This window comes from Polistes dominula, unplaced genomic scaffold (assembly GCF_049000335.1).
Source record: "Polistes dominula isolate Pdom_NZ unplaced genomic scaffold, Pdom_raw_medaka contig_84, whole genome shotgun sequence".
Classification (NCBI taxonomy): domain Eukaryota; kingdom Metazoa; phylum Arthropoda; class Insecta; order Hymenoptera; family Vespidae; genus Polistes; species Polistes dominula.
This window is the reverse complement of record NW_028300944.1, coordinates 445,030-467,895: the sequence shown is the minus strand read 5'-3', so window position 1 is coordinate 467,895 and position 22,866 is coordinate 445,030. Positions and strand designations below refer to the sequence as shown.

Here is a 22,866-nt window from a genome sequence, read left to right as displayed (position 1 = left end):
AAATAAATAAAAATAAATGAAAAATATAAATCTACAAAGATATGCAAATATTTTTATTCAAAAATATATATTTAAATAAATAATATACCCAAAGTTTGATTGGTTTGTTCAAAATAGAAAATAAATAAATATAAATAAAAAATATAAATCTAAAACCATATGCAAATATTTTGATAAATAAATATATATATATATATATATAAATAATATTTCTATAAATAAATAATATATTATCGTCAAGATTTTAATTGGTTCGTTATATTAATTTAAAAAAAAAAAAAAAAAAAAAAAGAGAAAAAAAGTGTGAGAGAAAAAAAAAAAGTTGAGTGCGCCTGAAAGAAGGCAACACGGTATACTTTGCTGTTAATTGCGGTTTGCCCGTACCATCTGTCAATAAGAAAGTTTTAAGCCCCTAGTGGCAGGCAACATCCATTACCTATACGCGTGACTGTGTTGCCTATCACAGGAGTTCATAAAAGTTTACCCCCCTCCTGATAAATGAGCACACTTAATCGTAATTATCTACCAAGTATGGTGGGTTCTATACTTACAGGGGTGTTCTACAATTTTTTTTTATTAAATAATATTAATTAATAGTTTATGAATTAATATTGAATAATTTTTATGAATATCAATCTTACGAATTATTTTTATTTGAACGATTCATAAAATAAAATTGAATAATATTTATTAATATCAATCATACGAATTATTTTTATTTCAATAATAAATAATTGAATTTTAATGAATCAAACATTGCGATCAATCTTTTTTGAATTTTCTAATCGATAAATTATTTGTCTTTTTTTTTTTTTAAATATAAGAAAAATTTTATTGAATTATAATCCTTGGATTTTATATTCCAATGAAATGAACTACAAATATATTTTATGTTATTTTATTTTGTTGTTGTTGTATATTTTTTTCATGAAAATATTTAAAAAGCATTTCATTCGCGTTTGATATATTTTTTTTTTGTTTTTTTGGTTTTGTTTGTCACTTAGCATTTTTCATCTTTATTGCGTTGTATCATTTTTCGTCCTTTTCACTTTGTCCTAAGAAAATCTAATCTCATGGATGGAAATAATCTATTTTTTTTTTTTTTTTTTTTTTTATTTTTTTTCAACCTTGTCAACGTAAAAAACGACGGATGCAGCTTGTCGGAAGATAACAAACTGACTTTTCTTAATGATAGATGGATTATAATCTTCCATTAAAACGTAACATTTAATATTTTTATTTTATTTCCTATTTATTTATCTTCTCTCTTTACTATTTCCTATTACTTATATTTTTATATCACTAACAGAGAACATTTAATAAATACATTTTATAAAAAATGTTAATTTGAAATATCCAATAAATTTTATTTACACTCATCCAAATTAATTCTATAAAAAAATAATTAAATAAAAAAGGGGAAACTAATTGAATTAATTTTTGAACAGTGATTTATACTTTTAAAAAATAAAATATCAATCCCACAAACCTAATATTATTTTCGTATACAAGGTGTCTCAAACTTTGTAAAAAAAAATATTAGAAGAAAAATACATGAAACGACATATAAAAAATATAATTCATTTTAAAAGTTTATTTAACAAGTTTATTTCATTTCCCGTACATTTAATTAATCGTTGAATCATCGTAGATATTTTTTCAAACTAATAAAAGTTCAGACACCCTGTATATATATTTCTAAAGCGACCAAACGGAAATACAAAAGTGTCACTCGATGAAAGTAATGTAACCTCCCCTAACCTAACCCACCTCAACCACCCATTCACCCACTCACCACCCTATTCCCTTTCTCTGTGATCGATCGATCGAAATTGATTCGAAGTTACTAAAGTTGAATTCCATTCGAAATGGTAGAAAATTTCTGGCCGCGATCAAATTTATCGGTCAAATAAATAATCAAACTAAATTCAAACTGTACCCGTTTATTTATCGATTATTTTTTTTAAGCATTTAATTATTTATAATATATCATGAAAATTTTCATTAGCTCGTTATATTATTATCAATAAAAAAAAAAGATAAAAGTGTGTGAGGAAAACAGTTTAGTGCGCCTGAAAGAATGCAACAGGGTATACTTTGCTGTGAGTGCGCCTGGAAGAATGCAACAGGGTATACTTTGCTGTGAGTGCGCCTAAAAGAATGCAACACGGTATACTTTGCTGTAAATGCCCCCTGAAAGAAGGCAACACGTTATACTTTGCTGTTAATTGCGGTTTTCTCGTATCATCTGTCAATAGGAAAGTTTTAAGCCCCTTGATAGTTGTTTTTTTAATTATTATTTTATTTACTATTGTTATATTTAATTATATTTAATTATAATTTATTTAATTTATTAAATTTTGTACATTTCTTTGTATAATTTCTGTATACATATATGTGTATTTAATTTTTTAAACTTTTGACACACTGAATTCACACACACAAAAAAACAAAACACAAAATAGAATAGAAAATAAATCAACGTTTTCACAGTGTTGGCAAAGGTTTGACATTGGTAAAAGAAAAAAAGAATAGAAACAAATCGACTAACATTCCAAACAAATTTTTTATCACCACAATTGTGATGTGTTTTGCACATAATTGAAAAATAATAAAAATAAAAAAGAAACTGTTATTGTTCTCGTACTATTCACAGGTATTATTGATTTTTCACCAGTACTTTATCGACGAATTTTTTTTTTCATTTCTTTTTTTTTTTTGTTTTTGTTTTTGCAAAAGCATTTCCAAAATATGAAAAAACAGGTGGTGCGTTATGCACCAACCAACGCGCTCTTTTTTATTCATGTACGTAAACTGTGAAATTTACGACACTGTAAAAAGTGTAAAAAAACAAAACAAAACAAAAATGAACCCAAATACCTGACGATAACCTCCGTAAATTTTTTTGTTAAAATGAAATAAAAAGAAGAAAATAAAAAAAAATAGAAAATGAACGGAAAGAAGAAAAATAAAAAAAGAAAAAGTGGAGATCGTTAATTCGACCGTTGTAATCAACACAATTTTTTTTTTTTAATATATATATATATATACACGATATCCAATAATTCATCGATTATGTGGTAATAATAAAAATAAAAAAAGCTTATGCTTATCGTCTTTAGCTTTATAAACAAATCGATAATAAATTCTAAAATATATTTTGTTAGAATATTATTATATATAATAAAGAAAAATAATTTAACACAATATCATCTAGATAATGTACTGTAATAGTTGATAAGATAATTTGAAAAAAAATGAAGTGTGCAATGTGACAATTAAAAATAATTCATGTGAATAATATATGAAATTATTTAATGTAGAATGAATTTTGATTGAACATTTAGAAATAAATTTTTAAATAGTATGATATTTCTTTGAATATGTATTGTTGTAATAATATTATAATAATTTATAAATTGAGTTAGAAAACAAATTGTCCAACCTAATGATAAGTAAATTTATTAATATTTGAGATTATTTTTTATCATACAATACAACGAGTTTTAATTCAATTTATATAAATTTATATAAATTTTTTAAACAGTATGAGAGTTGTAATATTTTTTTTTTTTTGAATACATATCAACGTTGTAATAATATTTGAATAATCTACAAAAAATATTCGTTCTACGTAATAATTAAAAATAAATCAATTGTTAATATTTGAAATGTATTTTTAACACTACAACGAGAGTTTTAATTAAATTTATAGAAATTTTTTAAACAGTATAAAATACTTTTTTTCAATATATTGTTATAATAATATTATAATAATCTATAAGATAATTAATTTAAAAAAATATATATATATCGTGTAACGTAATAATTAAAAATAAATAAATTGTTAATATTTGAAATTTATTTAATTATAACACAACGAGAGTTTTCATTAAATTTATAGAAATTTTTTAAACAGTATAAAATACTTTTTTGAATATATTGTTATAATAATTTATAAGATGAGTTTAAAAAACAAAATCATACACTGTAATAATTAAAAAATAAATTATATAGGTAATATTTAATTACAAAATATTATAAGATAAGTTAAACAAACAATTGTAGCAACTTATTTGAAATTTATTAAATTTATTGAATTAATTAAAAATCGTACAACGTTACGATTAAAAAAAGAAATTAATATAATTTTGCTAATCTAATTTAGATCAATTTTTATTTTTCTCTATATTTATTGATGTAATAATATTTTCATAATTTATAGGATAAGTTTAAAAAAAAAAAAAAAAAGAATTGTAACAACGTATATTTGAAATTTATTTATCATGCAAGGAGTTTAGATAAAAATTGAAAGAAATTTTTTCGTAAGAGTGATGATATATCTTGGAATATACATCATGTTCGATATATTAAATTATTACAGTCGAACAAAGTTCTATTTTATTCGCAATAATCGTTAATGTATACATAGTACAAGTTGTCGAAGGATAGGTCGTACGAAACTTGTTGAAGTTAATGCAAAAGTCGAGTTTCATCCCTCTCCTCTTCTCAACCTCTCTCTCTCTCTCTCTCTCTCTCTCTGTCTCTCTCTGTCTCTCTCTCTGTCTCTCTCTTTCTTTACGATGAAGTTTATATACTTTATATATATATATGTGTGTGTGTATAAAGATTGTATTTGTGATCGTGAATGTCCTTCGACAAAATTGAAGAACCCTAAACCTCCACCCATCATCGAAAAAAACTGATAAAAGTATCTTCGATTTTAAATTTTCAATAAAATATCTATAAAAAAAAAAAAAGAGATAGAAAGAAAATTTTACATATTCATTTAATAATTAAATAATATATTAAATAATTAATAAAAATATCATATGAAAAATGATAGAAAAAAAAGAAGATAGAAGAAAAATGTGTAATTATAAATGAATTAATAATTAAAAATAATATAATTAATAATTAATAAAATTATTATACGTAAAATTAAAATAAATTGAAGAAAGAATGTGTAGATAATTTATTTAATAATTATAAATGAATAAATAATTAAAAATAATATATTAAATAATTAATAGAAGTATCGTATGTAAAATAAACAAAAATAGAAGAAAGAATGAAGAAAGAGAGTATGATTTATTTATTTAATAATTATGAATGAATAATTAATTGAAAATAATATATTAAATAATTAATAGAAGTATTGTATGTAAAATACAAAAAAAATTAATACAAAAAAAAAGGAAGAAGGAAAGTATGATTAATTTTTTTAGTAAATTATAAATGAATAATTATGTTGAAAATAATATAATAAATTATGAATAAACTTATTATACGTAAAATTAAAATAAATTGCAGAAAGAATGTTTTATTTATTTATTTTTTTAATAATTATAAGAGCACGGCATGGCTCAGTTGGTAGAGCGCTCGACTCCCGTCCGGAATTCGCGGGTTCGAGTCCCCGCTCTCCGACATCGAACGAAGGGGGACATGCCCTGTGCTCGTCGTCGTGGCTTTGGGCTCGCGGGCGTCAGAAATGATGCCATTGGGACCACCGCCCAACATTCGATGTGATGGGCCTTTGGGGGGGGGGGACCTGACTGTGCTGCACTTCGCACGGAGGACATGGCTGCCCACGGGGACCCCACCACAATTGATGGGTGCTCCCCGCAAGGGGCCCAGGCACAATGGTTCAAGGACTGAGTGCCCGAGATAACAAACCACACGAAAAAAAAAGAAAAAAAAATAATTATAAACGAATAAATAATTGAAAATAATAAATTAAATAATTAATAAAATTATTATACATAAAATAACCAAAGAAAGAAAATATGATTTATTTATTTAATAATTATAAATGAATAAATAAATAAAAAATAATATATTAAATAATTAATAAAATTAATATATTCATAAAATAAACAAAAAATCAAAACAAAAAGTATCATTCATTTATATAATAATTATAAATGAATAAATAATCAAATTAATTAACGTAAAATAAAAATCAATTTAGATTACCTATCCAATTCCTCACCATCATCATCATTAACATCATCATCATCGATTAGCTTAACCACACATTTATTAAATCACACAATTTAATTATTAAATAAAAAAAAATATGTAATCATCGATTTAACATTATTATCATTATTATTATTAAATATCGTTATATTAATGTATAATCCAATTCCATGTTGAATCAAACATTAAAGCAGCTTCGATTGCAATCTTTTCGATCAGTTCGAGGACACGAACTGCAAGGATTAAAATTACGACAGGTTCTGATTGAAGTTGAGCATTACGGTGAGGGAAGTAAAAGGGTTGTCAATGGAGGAAGGGGAGGAAAGAAAAAACATCGACAGAAATCCTTTCCCGAACCCTCCTTCCTTCCCCTCTCTCTTCTTGGATTACCCATGAAAGACGTAAAAAAAACACACACAAAAAGATTAAGTACGTTGTGTGTATTTGAATCGACGAATCCATAAAAAAAGAAAAAAAAAATAGCAGTAGTAGAGTAAAACGTCAAAGGGTCGAAGAGTAAATTCGTTCGAAAGGAAAACGAAATTTATCCCACCCCAAAATCACCACCCCCAACCCTTAACTCAATTCCACGTACTCGAATGAAATAAGAAAAGTCGATGACTGTGAGTAGAAAACTCGGAGAAATCTCAGAGTTCATTCGAAATGATGATGATGATGATGCTGATGATGATGGTTGAGTGTCAGGGAAAAGGGATGAAAGGGGGTTAAGGGTTGGATGTTTTTATTGAAAACTAGGATGACAGATTTACTTCAAAAAAGAGAGAAGGGGAAAAGGATACGAAAGGGGTGCGACGAGAAAATAAATTAGAAAAAAAAAAAAAAATTGAAAACTAGATGAGAGAATTTAGTTTGGAATATGGGAGTAGGGGGTTGGAAAAGGGTTGTGACAAGAAAAATAAAAAAGAGAAAGAGAAACAGAGAGAGAGAGAGAGAAGGAACACATTTTTCTTTCGTTAATTAAACATCGATCAATCTACGTTTTACTTTTGCATATTTTTTTTTTTTTGTAGAAATTTGTTTAAGTTGAGTATTCATTTTTCGTTGATATTTTGTAAATTGTCAATGTTATTGGAAGAACAAATTGAAATTATTTAATTAAATTAATTAAAATTCTAAAAATTATATAAATGAAATAATTTAAAAGTGAAATGTAAATTTAATAAATTTAATTTAAATAATTACAAATTCCATGAAAATACTAACCTTTGTTTCAATTTAAAATGTAGTCTTCAAAATTTACTTTTTCAATAATTTCATTTTAAATGAATAAATATTAAAATTGATTTTAATTTTATATTATAATAAATTTAATATTAATTAAAAATGTGATAATATTATCAACATTTCATATATTATAAATAATTACAGGTGAAATTGTTGTTTAAAGTATCATTCGTATTTACAGATACACCTAATCCTATTTGAAATAACCGAAACATGAGCTTATTTACGTAAACGTGTGTATATGTGTATGTGTGTACACTAATAATAAACCATTAATTCATGATAAAATTCATTTATGGATAAATATTTATAAACAAATATACCTGTACGTAATTATTATATTTAACAATCTAAATTATCACAATTTTTCAACGGTAAACCAATTTCTATTTGTTATTTAAACAAAAATATAAGAAAATGTTTATAAATTTAATGATTTTGTTTAGAAATATTTTTAAATGTTCATAAATTTCTATAAACTTAAATTTCATTGATAAACAATTAATCGTATCAACTGAATTTACATACACGTTTGTAGATAATGCAAATACGTGTTACAAAAAAGGGAAAGATTATTTTAAACTACGTAATACAAATTGCAATTGAAGGTACATCCTTGTAACTCGTAGTAGTTTCGATCGAAGAAACAAACCACTCGACCCTTAAAACCATCATCCTCAAACACTGGGCTTGTACAAACTTCAACAGAAGTTGTTAACATAGGACGAATTCGTGCTCGTAAAATGAACCCTCTTTTTTTTTTTTGTATTTTTTTTTCACAAGTTTTTTTTACTTTTGAGGAATAATTGTTGACGAATATATTTAAATAAATTAATTTTTAATAATTTACTATTTCTCATTTTTTCATACGTGTTTAGTGACATAATAGAATCATGAATCAAATTAATCATACGAATTGTCAACAAGAATTATTTAACAATTGTTTAACATTTCGAAAGTATAATTTAAATTTAAAAAAAATAAATAAATTTGTTGTTTATTTATAATTTATCATATCTGCCAAATGGCATTTTGTCTGCCACTTTCAGCTTTACACGCTTGTCAACTAGCAACATTTAACGGGACCGTTGTTGCATTGGTGAAATGTCGTGAGAGGGGAGTGGCTATTAAAGTAGAAAAATTGTTATTTGGCAGTTAAAAATAATTCACAAATAATATTTTGAACAAATGAATCAAAAATGATTCTAAACTCGAAACTTTCGAAACGTTTAAATAAGTTTGTTAGTGATACAAAGTACGCATGCGCAACCGCCATGTTAAAAAGATGGCCTTTCAAGTGTCTCGTATTGTTTCAATTAAAATATTTAATGAAATGAAATATAACTTGCTATCAAATAATTTTTAAATTGATTATGATTCTCTTATGTAATTTTCTTGCAATTTTGCAATCTATCAATCCGATATTTTATCACGTTTATTGAAAATTAATTTGTTCAAAAAGAAATTGGTTAGAAGTAAAGATGGCTGACAACTCTACGCATGCGTACAGCAAAAGATTGAACAGGCCTATTCCAAAATACAAAAAATATATAAATAAATATAAAAATATAATAAAACAAAAGTAAAAAATGAAACTGTGAATAAATGAAAGAGAAGATGAAAAAGAAAAACAAACAAAATCCTCAAAAAAAGGGCAGTAATGTCTCTTTAATTAATTTAATGTAATCTTCTCTTCGTGTTCTGAGAAAAAAAAGATGGCTGACCATTCTACGCATGCGCACAACAAACTAATGAACAAACCTATTCCAAAATACAAAAAATACATACGTAAATATAGAAATAAAATAATACGAAAGTAAAAAAATGAAAAAGAAAAACAAATTAAAATTGGTAGTAAAAAAAAAAAAAAGATGATAGTAGTCTATTTAATAATTTAATCTTCTCTTCGTATTCTGAGACAGTACTTGAATTTTCCGTCGCATTAACAATCCACGAGTTAGAACTTCCGTCGTAGTTTCATACGTATTAATGGGTTGACTTAACTGGAGCTTGAGATTAGTAGGATGTGATAGAGCTAATATGAGAATCTAGGGACACGAAGAAACGACGCGATGAGAGAGAGAGAGAGACAGAGAGAGAGAGAGAGAGAGAAGAAGATAGAAAGAGATAAATAGAGATAGATTAATGAATAAATGAAAAGGTTGAACTTATTTCCACATATGTCACAAATTTACACATCTACAAATGCATTCGATGAAAATGTGAAAATGAAATTGAAAACAAAAAAAAAGAAAAATTGTAATAAATTCGTACCTACATAATTTGTATTTCTTTTTTATTTATTTTTTTTTTTATTTATTTATAAAACTCATCGTGTAATATTTAATATTAATATTAAATAAGAAAAAGGTTATGAGAGATAAAAACAGAGAGAGAGAGAGAGAGAGAGAGAGAGTTTTAAAAAGAGTAAGGCCAAAGTGAAAAATTCAACTTTGCATTTGCATTTGCACATGCAATTTTAAATATTAAATGGAATAATAATAATAATAATAATAAAAAAAAAATAACAAAAAATAAGTCAAGTTAAATCGTAGAGGAAAATTTGACAGAAAAAAAATTTATTTTCTAGAATCTAGAATCTACATAATTTTCTATCCATAATAATAAATTGTACGTACACATTGAAGTTACAAGAAAAAATTCGAAAAATAAAGAAAAGATGAGTAATAACAAACAAAAAAAAAAAAATAAAAAAAAAAACAAACAAGACTAACAAATTCTCTTCTACAGACATATGATATTTTAGTCATATGTATATAATATTTGCATAATACTGATGCATTATGTTAATACGATATGAATCCTGTGCATTTGTAATAGAAGATATTCTAGAAACTCTTGTGTAGATGATTTACACGAATCTCTGGAAATACACGTACACACATACGTAAATACAAATGCATCATCTTGTTTCAACGTTCTGCAATTTCTGAACAATGTCAAACTCTAATTACTTGTTATCTATCTCTTTATGTATGAGTATGTGTTCTAAAATATGTGCATAAGTGTATATATGTGAACCTAACTAACTCATTGTTGCATAATTTACAAAAATTTGTTAATCGAACCAATTCATTTACTCGTATTAATTATAAATAATATTTGTGGTATTTATCAATAAATTATTTTGATTACAGAATAATTGACAATAATTTCTGATAGGATACCACAATACGGATTTGTTAATAATAAATGAATGAAATAATTGATAAAAGTATTGTCAAAAGTATAATACAGGATAATATTACATATCTATAATTGATATGCAGATCTATGCATTATAGGAACAATCGGAATACATAAATAATAAAATATGTAAATTAGATCAGATTTAAATAATGATGCAGAAAGTTAATGAAACTTCACTACTGGTTTAACTTTAAAATATGTTTCGTACAATACTTCACTGTTATTCGTCAAAAGTTAACTACAAAACTTACTTGTTATTAATAATAATAATAATAATAATAACAGGATTAAGTTGATTTATACTATAACTTCGTAATGAAATAATATGATAAAAGTAAAGGGAAAAAGAATGATAAAATGTTACGTGTTAAACGAAATATAAAATTAAAAAAAAAAAGGAACTCGCTGATTGCACGTATCTCTTTCTAACGGTGAGTTCATTTTCAAAGTTGAAAATAAACCATATATATATATATGTATATACATATATGTATAGAACTCATGTGTTATACGTAGAATATAGAATAACGTTCGCAAGAGAAGATTCACGATTCATATACGAATCATACGCTCTCATAGCAATTTTCTAGCATGATCTTGTTAACGTTACATTCTTTTTATTCTATTTTTCTTTTCTATCTCCTTCCTCTTTCGCTTTTCTTTTTACTACATATATACAACATATATATATAAATAAGATTTCGAAATGCAGATGGTAGTATTAAAATGTTTAACAATAGCATGTTCAAAACGTTCACCAAGTTTTCTATTTAATTTTCAACTATTTTATTCTTTTAAGTATTTTAAAAATATTCCATGAACAACAAACACAATTCTAAATATAATAGAATTATTCTATATTTTTCACAAACGCCTAAAGATATGCAACACGTTTTACAATGACGATAAACGTGACTACAAATATCATCGTTTAGGATGCCCCTGGTAAATGGCAATACTTAATACACAGACTAATATTTTTCACAAACGCCTAAAGATATGCAACACGTTTTACACTGACGATATACGGGACTACAAATATCGTCGTTTAGGATGCCCCTGGTTAAAGACAATACTTAATACAACGACTAAAATTTTTCACAAACGCCTAAAGATATGCAACACGTTTTGCACTGCCCATAACCGTGCATGCAAAAATCATCTCTCAGGGTGCTCCTGGTGAATGGCAATACCTAATACACCGACTAATATTTCTCACAAACTCCTAACGATAGGCAAAACTTTTTGCACTGCCGATAAGCCTAATTACAAATGTCATCTATCAGAGTTCTCCTGATTAATTGCAACACCTAATACACAGACCAATTCATTATATATTTTTAAAAATGTTATTTAAAAATGTCTATTCTACAACCAACGATCACAAAATGAGATATAGCAAGAATAATGTGAATCATATGAGAAAATGAAATACATAAACCCACGTGAAACGAGAAATGTAGTTAGATAATATTTCATAGAATCCTATATAAAATATTTGTACAATGTACTATCGTTGATAGAAATTTTTCATACGTTTATTCTACTCTCCTCCCACATTCTTGAACAATTTATTATATTTCTACGAACGAAGTAAATCAACTTTAACTTGATTATCAATTTTATATTCTATGAATTATAATTCTATTCCGATGCATTTAATATTATGCGTTCACAAAAGATTTAACGGAATAAAATAAATGCTTTACCCTCCTCACCCCTTCTCATTATTTTCATTACTTACTCGTTGATGGTTTAGATTATCGATTTGTAAAATTTAAATCCTTCTCATTGTTCGATTCAAATAATAATTATAATAATAATAAAATTTTGTTCGTTCGTATTTTCGGTTAACAACGCAATCATGAGACCACTCACATTAACCAACCAAATGTGTTCTTCGAAAAATTTCGTCCAAGTATGAAAAACAACAAAAAGTAGATAATAGTTGGTGAGAAAAATTGTTGAAGAGAAAAAGAGAATAACTTTCTCGTAAAGTTTTACGATAACCAGTGAAAATAATTTAAATTTCCTACTCCGACATTTTACGGTCACGGTTCTTCTTTTGAAAATACCTGAAATTGACCAGTTGACTTCCTTTTATTATTTCCTCTTCTCATTGTATTTCTTTCTCTTGCTCATTTTATACCCATTTCTTTTTCTCACGAAGATAAAAGAAATAAAAAAAAGAATTTTGTGTTAACCTCGCTACCTGTAATAAAACTGGCTACTCTGTTGGTACACCGGTTCATTATTTGCACATCGTACGTGTTTCTTTTCTAGCACACACGTACAAAAATAAAAATTCAAGGATAAAAAAAGAAAAATCATGTAAAAGATTTAAAAAGTTGTCATTTATGCATATATGTTTACATTTTTACTATTTTTCTATATTTTTCACAAACGCCTAAAAGTAGGCAACACAATTTGCACTTTTGATAACTGTGACTGCACAAATCATCTGTCCAGGATGCCCCTGATGAATGGCAATACTTAATATACAGATGCATTCATTATTTGCGAATCGTACAAATTTTTTTGTTGCCACACACACAAACACACAAGTAAATACAACGATAATAAAAATAAAAAAGAAAGATAAAAGATTTAAAAAGTTGTTCCCGATTTGTCTATATTTTTGACAAATATCAAATACAAACACCTAAAGATAGGCAACACTTTTCGCAGCAGTGTCGATAAGCGTGACTGCAAATGTCATCTGTCAAGGGTGCCCCTGGTGAATGGCAACACCTAATACGCAGATGAATATATATATATATATATATATTTTACAAATCCTTCTATGGGTGCGTAGTATCGAAACAAAAAAAAGAAAATATATTTTTCTACCTAAAAGCTCGCTCGTATCAAACACTCACGAACCAACCAACCAACGAACCAAAGTACGAACGGGTTGCATATCTCCAGGCGTAAAAATATATAATTAACAAACTCCATTTGGAAAATGAATTTCTTCATTCGTTTACAATTAATTTCGGTATGCATGTATGTATGTACCTGAAATTTACTGATAACTCTGTTTCATGCTGACATCATAAAAAAAAAAAAATAAGAAAAAAAAAGAAATTTCTTAAAATGAATGATAAAAACCATAAATTGACTAGTAATCGAGGTAATCCAAGAAATCAATTGGTTATTATCCGAGTCCCCGTGACGTTTGAATTGTCATGAAACGTCTCAAGAGGAATTAGAATCCGTATACATATACATATATACATATATATATATATGTATGTATAAATGGATATGCGTGTTATCTAACCACTTTACAAACGTACCGTTAGAGATGTATTTGCCCAAGTGGCAATCGATGCTATACGACGAGAATTTGCGAAGCTTTGACACAATCTTCCTATCAACCTTACCCCTACCCCCCTCCCCACCCTGTCATCCCCATTTATCCACCATCCCCTTCAGTTTCCCTCAAACCCTTAAACGTGTATAACATCGACTGGAGAGTCGGATGTGTAGGGTGTGTGTTCTCTCTATGCGAAGTAAACATAGAGGAAGCTCTCACTCTATATACTGATAGAACAAATTTTCATGTCCACCCCTTCCCCTTCCCCCCCCCTCTCCTCTCCTCTCCTCTCCTCTCCTCTCCCTTTGCTATTTCCCCCTCTCCACTCTCTGCACCCTTTCTATCTTCGATACCATCGAAACATTCTCGTTCTATTACGTAATATCAATTTGTTCAGTTATGCGAGAGTGTAACGACAGAATGCGTCTTGCAGTTTTTTGTTTTTTTTTTTTTTTGCTTTCTATTCGTAAAAAGGAAAAATAATATTATGAAGGAGGGAAAAATCTTTGACAAAAAGAAAATGTGAAAGAGGAAGACGAAACGCTGAAGGAAAAGAAAAAAATATTTATTCTTATTAAAAAATTGTAATACGTAATTATAGGTTAAGTATAGTTAGGTTAAATACTAAAGGAATTCAAATTAGGTATACAATTTGTAATATATGTATAATATATAAAACACACAAAATAATACCACAATTAGAATAAAATAAATAAAATAATAATACTCTGAAAAAAAAAAAATATAAAAAGCAAGGTTAGTTGTGTTGTATGAAACTCTGAAAAAAAAAACTTGAAATGATTGCATTGTAATACAACGCCATCTATTGAAAAAAATTACAATACTTTGAGATCTAGATAACCACAAAATAATAAATCCTTAAATTAACAATAAAAACATTGAAAAAAAAAAACTAAATAAAAACAATCCTATATTTTAAGTTAGAAAAAAAATACACAAAATGAAATTAATTTCATTAAGATTGGTTCAGTAATTTCTAAGTTATTCGTGGACAAACATTGTGATACTGAATTTTAATATAGAAAAATAATAATTTTATCATTTCCTTCCCTTTTATTTCTCACAAATGACCCTTTTACCTTGAATTGTCATCATCGAACGAGGAAATAATCGAAACGTAACGAATAGATTGGGTGTTGCACTATGAACCAAGCTTGTAATACCAAATAACGATTTCGTAATTTCTCCCATTTCGTTGGGATGCTGCTGCTGTTCCTGGTACTGCTGCTGGTGCTGGTGCTGGTGCTGGTTCTGATATTGGTGCTTCGTGATTTTCGGGTTCCCACACCGATTGCCAAATGATTTAATAACGAACCGATCTAATATACGCTTAACTGAGAGAGAGAAGTAAGTGTACGAGATTGATTGATTCTCTATCTCTCTCTCTCTCTCTCTCTCTTTCTATCTCTCTCTTTCTCTCTTTCTCTCCTATCTATTCGTTCACACGTTCACACATACAAATACATCTATTATATTTACTTCGGAATTATAGGATATAGGTCAAAGACCAATTCTCATTCTAAAAAGAAAGAAAACAAATCATTTTTTAATCATCCTTCTATAATAATTGAAACTAAAATGTGACATTTATCTTTTATCTATCACATTGACACATTCATACACATCATACAAAATGCACCTATTGTAATTTACTTCAAAATAATATTGGATATTAATTAAAGACCAAGACCAATTCTGATTGAATAAAAAAAAAAAGAAACAACAAAAGAAAATAAATCATTTAATCATCGTTCTGCAATCATTCCAATTTCTTTTGTTCTATTTTTTTTTTTATTGAGGTGAATCAAAAGTTCAGGCAATTATTGTGTGGAAATTGTTCTTCAAAATTGCACAATAGATTGATTTTGGTTAAATTTACACTTGATAATGTTAATATAAAAAAATATAACATCCATGAACTTTTGTTTCAAACGAAATATTCGTTTACACTTTCACATATACAAAAATGCATCTATTATTACTTGAAAATGATAAAAAAAAATATAGGTCAAAAATCGATTTGATGAAATAACCAAAAAAAAAAAAAAAAAAATAGGAAAGAATAAAATGATTTAATCATCTTTCAATAATAATTACAATAAAATAACATTTATCCTTTTATCTATTCGTTTCACACATTCAAAAAATAAATAAATAAATAAATAAATAATGCATCCAACAAATTGCATCTATTTAAATTTACTTCAAAATGATAAAATATATAGGTCAAAGATTAATTCGATTAAATAAAAATAAAATAAAAAATAAAAATAAAAAAAAAGGAAAGAATAAAATGATTTTAATTATTATTGTATAATAATCAAAAAAAAATAATAATGTGATAATAAAAAAAAGAAACAAAAAAAATATAACACGTTAGATGATATTTTCCTGAATCGATTCCTACAACAGAAAGAGAAAGAGAGAGAGAGAGAGAGAGAGAGAGACTGAGAGAGTGAGAGGATTATACATGTATGTAGTATACGTGTGTATTCGCGTGTAGGTATACTTACAAATACATATATACTATTGACGATTACCTGGTTTAAAGGTAATACATAAAGAATACACGCCTATTCGTTTTAAACCCAAAAGGTTCGTGGTATTCAGAGAACGTTCTCCTTGCTTTTCAAAGAACTCCAAAGGTTTTCTTTCTCTTTCTTTCATTCTTTCTTTTTTTTTTTCTTTCTTTCTCTCATGCACATTCTAAATATATATGCATCTAAACATATATCAGGTAGATCAGATGCAAAATAAGTATATATATATATATATATATATAGATCTCGATAGTATTGAAAAAAAAAATCTCAGTGGAATGATAAATAAAAGCTGAGTCTATATATATTTATATGCATATATACCGTGTGACAATATTATTTTCCGCACATACACACACAAAGAGAGAGAGAGAGAGAGAGAGAGAGAGAGAGGTTGGGGTTATTATAATATTATATATAATTTATATATAATATATTGTATTATTATATTTTGGTTTTTATTATATTTATATTTTTATTATTTTATTATAATATTATTAATTTATATATAAAAATTATATTATACATATATATATATATATATATATATATATATATATATATATATACTAGCTGACTTGGCAAACGTTGTTTTGCCATATAAATTATTACCGCAATCTGTTAGAATCTTATCGAATTAACAGAGATAATCATGACTCTTTATTAATCAACAAATAATTGGCAATAAAAAAATATTGCGATTATAAATTAAGATATAAACAATCCTATATTTCAAATTAGATGAAACTGCATACAGTGTGTAAAATTTTATGAAAATCGGTTCAGTAGTTTAGAAGTCCATTGCGGACAAACAACATGAAACCCAATTTATATATATTTAGATTAATTTATTAAATATATTTGATTTTATTTTATTTTATTTTACATTATTTTCTTTTTTCTCTTTCTCTTTCTCTTTCTCTTTCCTTTTATGTCTTTTTCTGTCATTTTGACCATACTTCTTTTTTTTGTGTACTTCCTTCCACCTATTCAACCACCCACGATTTCCTTTTTATATCCTCTTTCTTTTTTGTGTCTCACTATAAAAAAAAAAAAAAAAAAAAAAATCGTATCGACTATGAAAAAGCATCGATTCTTATCTATGGGATACGGGTTATGGAAAATCAATGATAGGGGAGGAGGGGGAGGAGGGGGAGGGGGATGGGGTTTGGTATTACGTTATACCTTTATGGAATATCTCGCATTCATTCGAGTTATTTTAAAAAGAGAATTATTAATATACTAATACTTTATTTTAGATTATTCTTTTAACATTTCAAATTTGGGACGTTGAATGATATCAAGGGTGAGAAGGGGAGGAAAGAGAATATTTTTTTTCTGTTGCAATTCTAAAACACTATTATAGGATAAGTATTGAACTGTATAATAATTTTTCTAAAATATAAAATAAAGAAAAAACAAAACAAATGTGTTTAAATAAAAATCTAATTGAAAATGTGTGTAAGACACTTTAATATCATAGAAGGTTATGGTTTTATCATGGAATAATATACAGTGGTATGTTAAGAAAACATCTAACTGTATATTCATTTTCATATAAGATGAAAAAGAAAATCAAAATTTATTTAAATAAAAATCATATTGAAATGAGAATACAACATTTTAATATAATACGAAGTTATGATTTTATCATAGAAAAATACAGTGGTATGTTAAGAAAATATCAAACTGTATAATAATTATCATAAGTAATGAAAAAAGAAAAAACTAAACAAATGTGTTTAAATAAAAATCTAATTGAAATTGTGTGTAAGACACTTTAATATCATATAAAATTACGGTTTTATCAAAGAATACAGTGGTATGTTAAGAAAATATCGAACTGTATATTCATTTTCATAAATAATGAAAAAAACAACTCTCAAAACAAATTTGTTTAAATAAAAATTAACTGTAAATTCTCTAAGACACTTTAATATTATAGAAGATTATGGTTTTATCAAAGAATACAGTAGTATGTTAGGAAAATATCAAACTGTATAATAATTTTCATAAGTAATGAAAAAAAACAACTCAAAATAAATTTGCTTTAATAAAACTTGACTGTAAATTTTAAAATACTTTAATATCATACAAAATTATAGTTTTATACAAAATACAGTGATATGTTAGAAAAGTATCGAACTGTATATTCATTGTCATAAGTAATGAAAAAAACAACTCTCAAAACAAATTTGTTTAAATAAAAATTTACTGTAAATTTTAAAACACTTTAATATTATACAAAATTATAGTTTTATACAAAATACAGTGATATGTTAGAAAAGTATCGAACTGTATATTCATTTTCATAAGTAATGAAAAAAACAATTCTCAAAACAAATTTGTTTAAATAAAAATTTACTGTAAATTCTCTAAGACACTTTAATATTATACGAAGTTATGGTTTTATCAAAGAATACAGTAGTATGTTAGGAAAATATCAAACTGTATAATAATTTTCATAAATAATGAAAAAAACAACTCTCAAAACAAATTTGTTTAAATAAAAATTTACTGTAAATTCTCTAAGACACTTTAATATTATACGAAGTTATGGTTTTATCAAAGAATACAGTAGTATGTTAGGAAAGTATCGAACTGTATATTCATTTTCATAAATAATGAAAAAAACAACTCTCAAAACAAATTTGTTTAAATAAAAATTTACTGTAAATTCTCTAAGACACTTTAATATTATACGAAGTTATGGTTTTATTAAAGAATACAGTAGTATGTTAGGAAAGTATCGAACTGTATAATAATTTTCATTAGTAATGAAAGAAACAAAACAAAACAAATTAGTTTGAATAAAAATTGACTGTAAATTCTAGAACATTTTAATATCATACGAAGACATGATTTTATCATATAATAATACAGTGGTATGTTAGAAAAATGTAGAACTGTATAATAGTTATCATAAGTAAATTAGTTTGTAGAAAAAATTTACTGTAAATTGTGTAAGACACTTTAATATTATAGAAAGTTATGGTTTTATCATAGAATAATATAGAGTTGTTGAGAAAGTATCGAACTGGGCTACTGTATATCGACGATCATAGCATTTTACGTGATCGCCAGTTTAATCGAACGCGCAGAACCCCTGTCGTTGAGGTGGCAGAATCGGTAAACAGAAAAACGACGTCAACTTTGCGTTGCGAGGCAGGTGCCAGCCATGAAAGAAAGAGAAAGAGAAAGAGAGAGAGAGGGGAGATTTACGTGAAGGGATCGAAAGTATACAGTACGTGTATATGTATATGTAAATATGTGTGTGTGTGTGTATATATAAGAGGGTGAGAGAAAGAGAGTGGCTCTTGCTAGGGTGAATAGACACATTTTCCGCTACTTAACGGATTTCATGCTCGGATATCGTCAAAGGAACATGACGTCCTTGCTCCAATCAGCGTCGACTATTAATACTCACTGCGACTTAGTATTTTTCAAATTTTCCTAGAATAAACCATACATATATATATATGTGTGTATGAGTATGTGTACGTGTATTAACAACGAGATAGAGAAAGAAAAGCATCTTTCTAAATCAATTTTTTACAAGATAAACAATTGCAATTATTTTCAAGACTATTTTCTTTCCTTTACAGTTTTATGGGGAATTGTTTATTAATTTTAAGAGGATTATAAATTATTGATATCAGACAAAACTTATACGAAAGTATGGTTTGCTATTTAAATTTAAGGATTTATTATTTTGAGGTTATCTAGGTCTCAAAGTACTGTAATTTTACAGTAGATGACGTTGTATTACAATTCAATTAATTTCACGTTTTTTTCAGAGTTACATATGACTTAACTAACCTTACTTTTTATATTTTTAATGGTTTGCTATTTAAATTGAAGGATTTATTATTTTGAGGTTATCTACGTTTTAAAGTACTGTAATTTTACAGTAGATGACGTTGTATTACAATTCAATCAATTTCACGTTTTTTTCAGAGTTACATATGACTCAACTAACCCTACTTTTTATGATTTTTATGTATTCAATTGTAATTGTGGTATTTTGTGTGTATTGTAATTAATATCATCATCTTTCAAAAATTAATTTTCAACAAGAAAAACGATTGTAATTATTTAAAAATTACATTTTCACGTAAAAGTATTTTTTTCACGAACGAAACCTTTTATGTAAATCTTTATCCTATTATCCTATCGATTTTTATTATTAATATTAAGAGCAGATAAATTATTGATACCTGACAAAAATTTGGTTACTTTCAATTTACTATATATATATATAACTGTATGTATGTGTGTGTGTGTGTGTGTGTGTGTGTGTGTATTAACAACGAGAAAGATTTACGATTTAATATGAGATCGTTTTTTGTATTTTTTACCGAACGAAACCTTGTATGTAAATTTCAATCCTATTATCCTATCGATTTTTTATTATAAATATTAAGTGCAGATAAATTATTTTGATATCTCACGAAAATTTCATTACATTCAATTTATTTTTCAAATCAATTCATACAAACAAAAACAAACAAGATTTAAATGATTTAAAAACTACGGTTTTCTTACATTTACAGTTTCGTGAAAAATCAATTTAGCTTTAAACAAAACCATATACGTGTTATAAATTGTTAAAACACTATTCCATCAATTGTAATTATTAATAAAATAAATTATTGATATCTGATACAAGAAAAAGTCCAAAAAAAAAAACCTTTGATTTGTAGAAGGGTCTACAAATCCAAGGGTCTACAAACTTTGAATTTTTACAGACCCTTTTGTCAAAAAAACAAAAAAGAAAAGAAAAAAATGGAATAAAAATACGGTTAAAGTTTCTAACACCTTTTTCAGTGTGAAAATATGTGAAAAAGAAAACTAACCATAAGACACACCATGTATATATATTCTATAGGATAGGACTACGTGATCGACGATCCCTTCTCAACCAAAATCCTGTTTAATATTCCTTTCTTGCTATGGTGTATCCATCATAAAAATAACAAGAAAAGAAGAAGAAGAAGAAAGGTGAAATAAAAAACTTACTTTCTCCATCATCATCAAAAGCAGGCAGGCAACAGCAGCAGCAAAAGCAGAAGCAGAAACAGCACACACACACACCTTCGTCTTCGTCATCGTGAAAACTTTTTTTGCTTTTTTTCTCTTCACCCATTTATGGTTACTAGTCTACGAAGATTCGAAGAATAAAAAAAAGAAGAGAGAAGAGAGAGAAGAATGAGTAATTAAAAGGGATGGTCATTTCCCTCTAACCCACCCCCCACGTTCACCCCATAAAAAGGAAAAAGAAAACATCTCCTCTTGTTCTCATAACGAGGTGAAAAATATTTTCATATTGTGCGTTTTAAAAGAACAAATTAGAAGAAATTATATTATGGGTAATATACTATACACCATAAAAAAACTTTGATAATAATGGTGGTGTTATTTTTTTTTTTTTTTAGATAACTTTAAATTTGTATTTATAGGATATCAGATTTTTTTTTATGTGTTTTTACATAAATATATGTGTGTTCCGATAAATATAGGAAATTATATGACATAATTAAATATAAATAATATAAATAATATATAAAAATATAAATTTATATACAATTTATATTTTTATATATTTTCTATATTAAATATATTAATTAAATTTATATAATATTTTATTTATTATTATTATTATATTATATTATATAAATTTAATTAATTTATATTATATAAATTATATTAATTATTGTATAAAATTATATACAATTTATATTTTTATATATTATATAAAAATTTAATATTAATTAAATTAATATTAATTTGTAATTTTAAATTTCTATTTTTATATCAAAATTAATGCAATTTATATTTTTATAATAGAAATAACACAAATAATAATTCAATGATTTTTATAGGAAAAAACACAATCTTACAAAAAAGACGCCTTAAATAAAAAAATAAGTAAATAAATAAACGAATAACAATGAATAAAAATTAATTCTAATGTTGTATTTCTCGTCGTTTACAGGTTTTAGGTAAAAATGAAAATTAACAATTGCAATTATACAAAGAAGAAAAAGAAGAAGAAGAAAATTATACATGTCGGTCATAAATAAATAAATAAATAAAAAAAAAGAAAAATACAATTCATTTTGTCCGACATTTTTAAACAGGAAGAAATTGACAATACATATGTGTGTGTGTATATATATATATACATGCTGAACAATTTTCTTTACATGGAAAAATATATCCCATTTCGAAAATATGCCCCTCGCGGCTATCACCCAATGAAAGCAAATATCACTGCAAAATACAAATCTATCTATCTATATATGTATAATAATATATATGTATATTTTTGGTTGTTGATATGCATGTATGCATGCGAATGTGTATGACTTTTTGATTATGTGTCACAAAGAAAAATTTCTTTCTCCTATCTCTATCGATTTTGTTTTTTTTTATTTTCAAACTTTTTTCATTTTTTTTCTTTTTTTTTTTGTTACTTTTGCACGATGGTTTTATATTATTTTCTAACAAACTAAAATTAACAATTAACAATTTAATAATAAAATAAAA

At 25.9% G+C, this 22,866-nt stretch overlaps 1 protein-coding gene and 1 long non-coding RNA gene across 4 annotated transcripts in view; both read left to right on the top strand.

Moving 5' to 3' along the window:
* Nucleotides 1-22,866, top strand: part of LOC107071566 (ADP-ribosylarginine hydrolase CG3568) — a 58,225-nt gene that overhangs the window by 10,101 nt on the left and 25,258 nt on the right. The window lies entirely within an intron of this gene.
* On the top strand, nucleotides 3,955-22,638 carry LOC149032764 (uncharacterized). The gene is made up of 2 exons (XR_016176338.1): nucleotides 3,955-21,625; nucleotides 22,313-22,638. It is a non-coding gene; the product is annotated as an uncharacterized LOC149032764 (long non-coding RNA).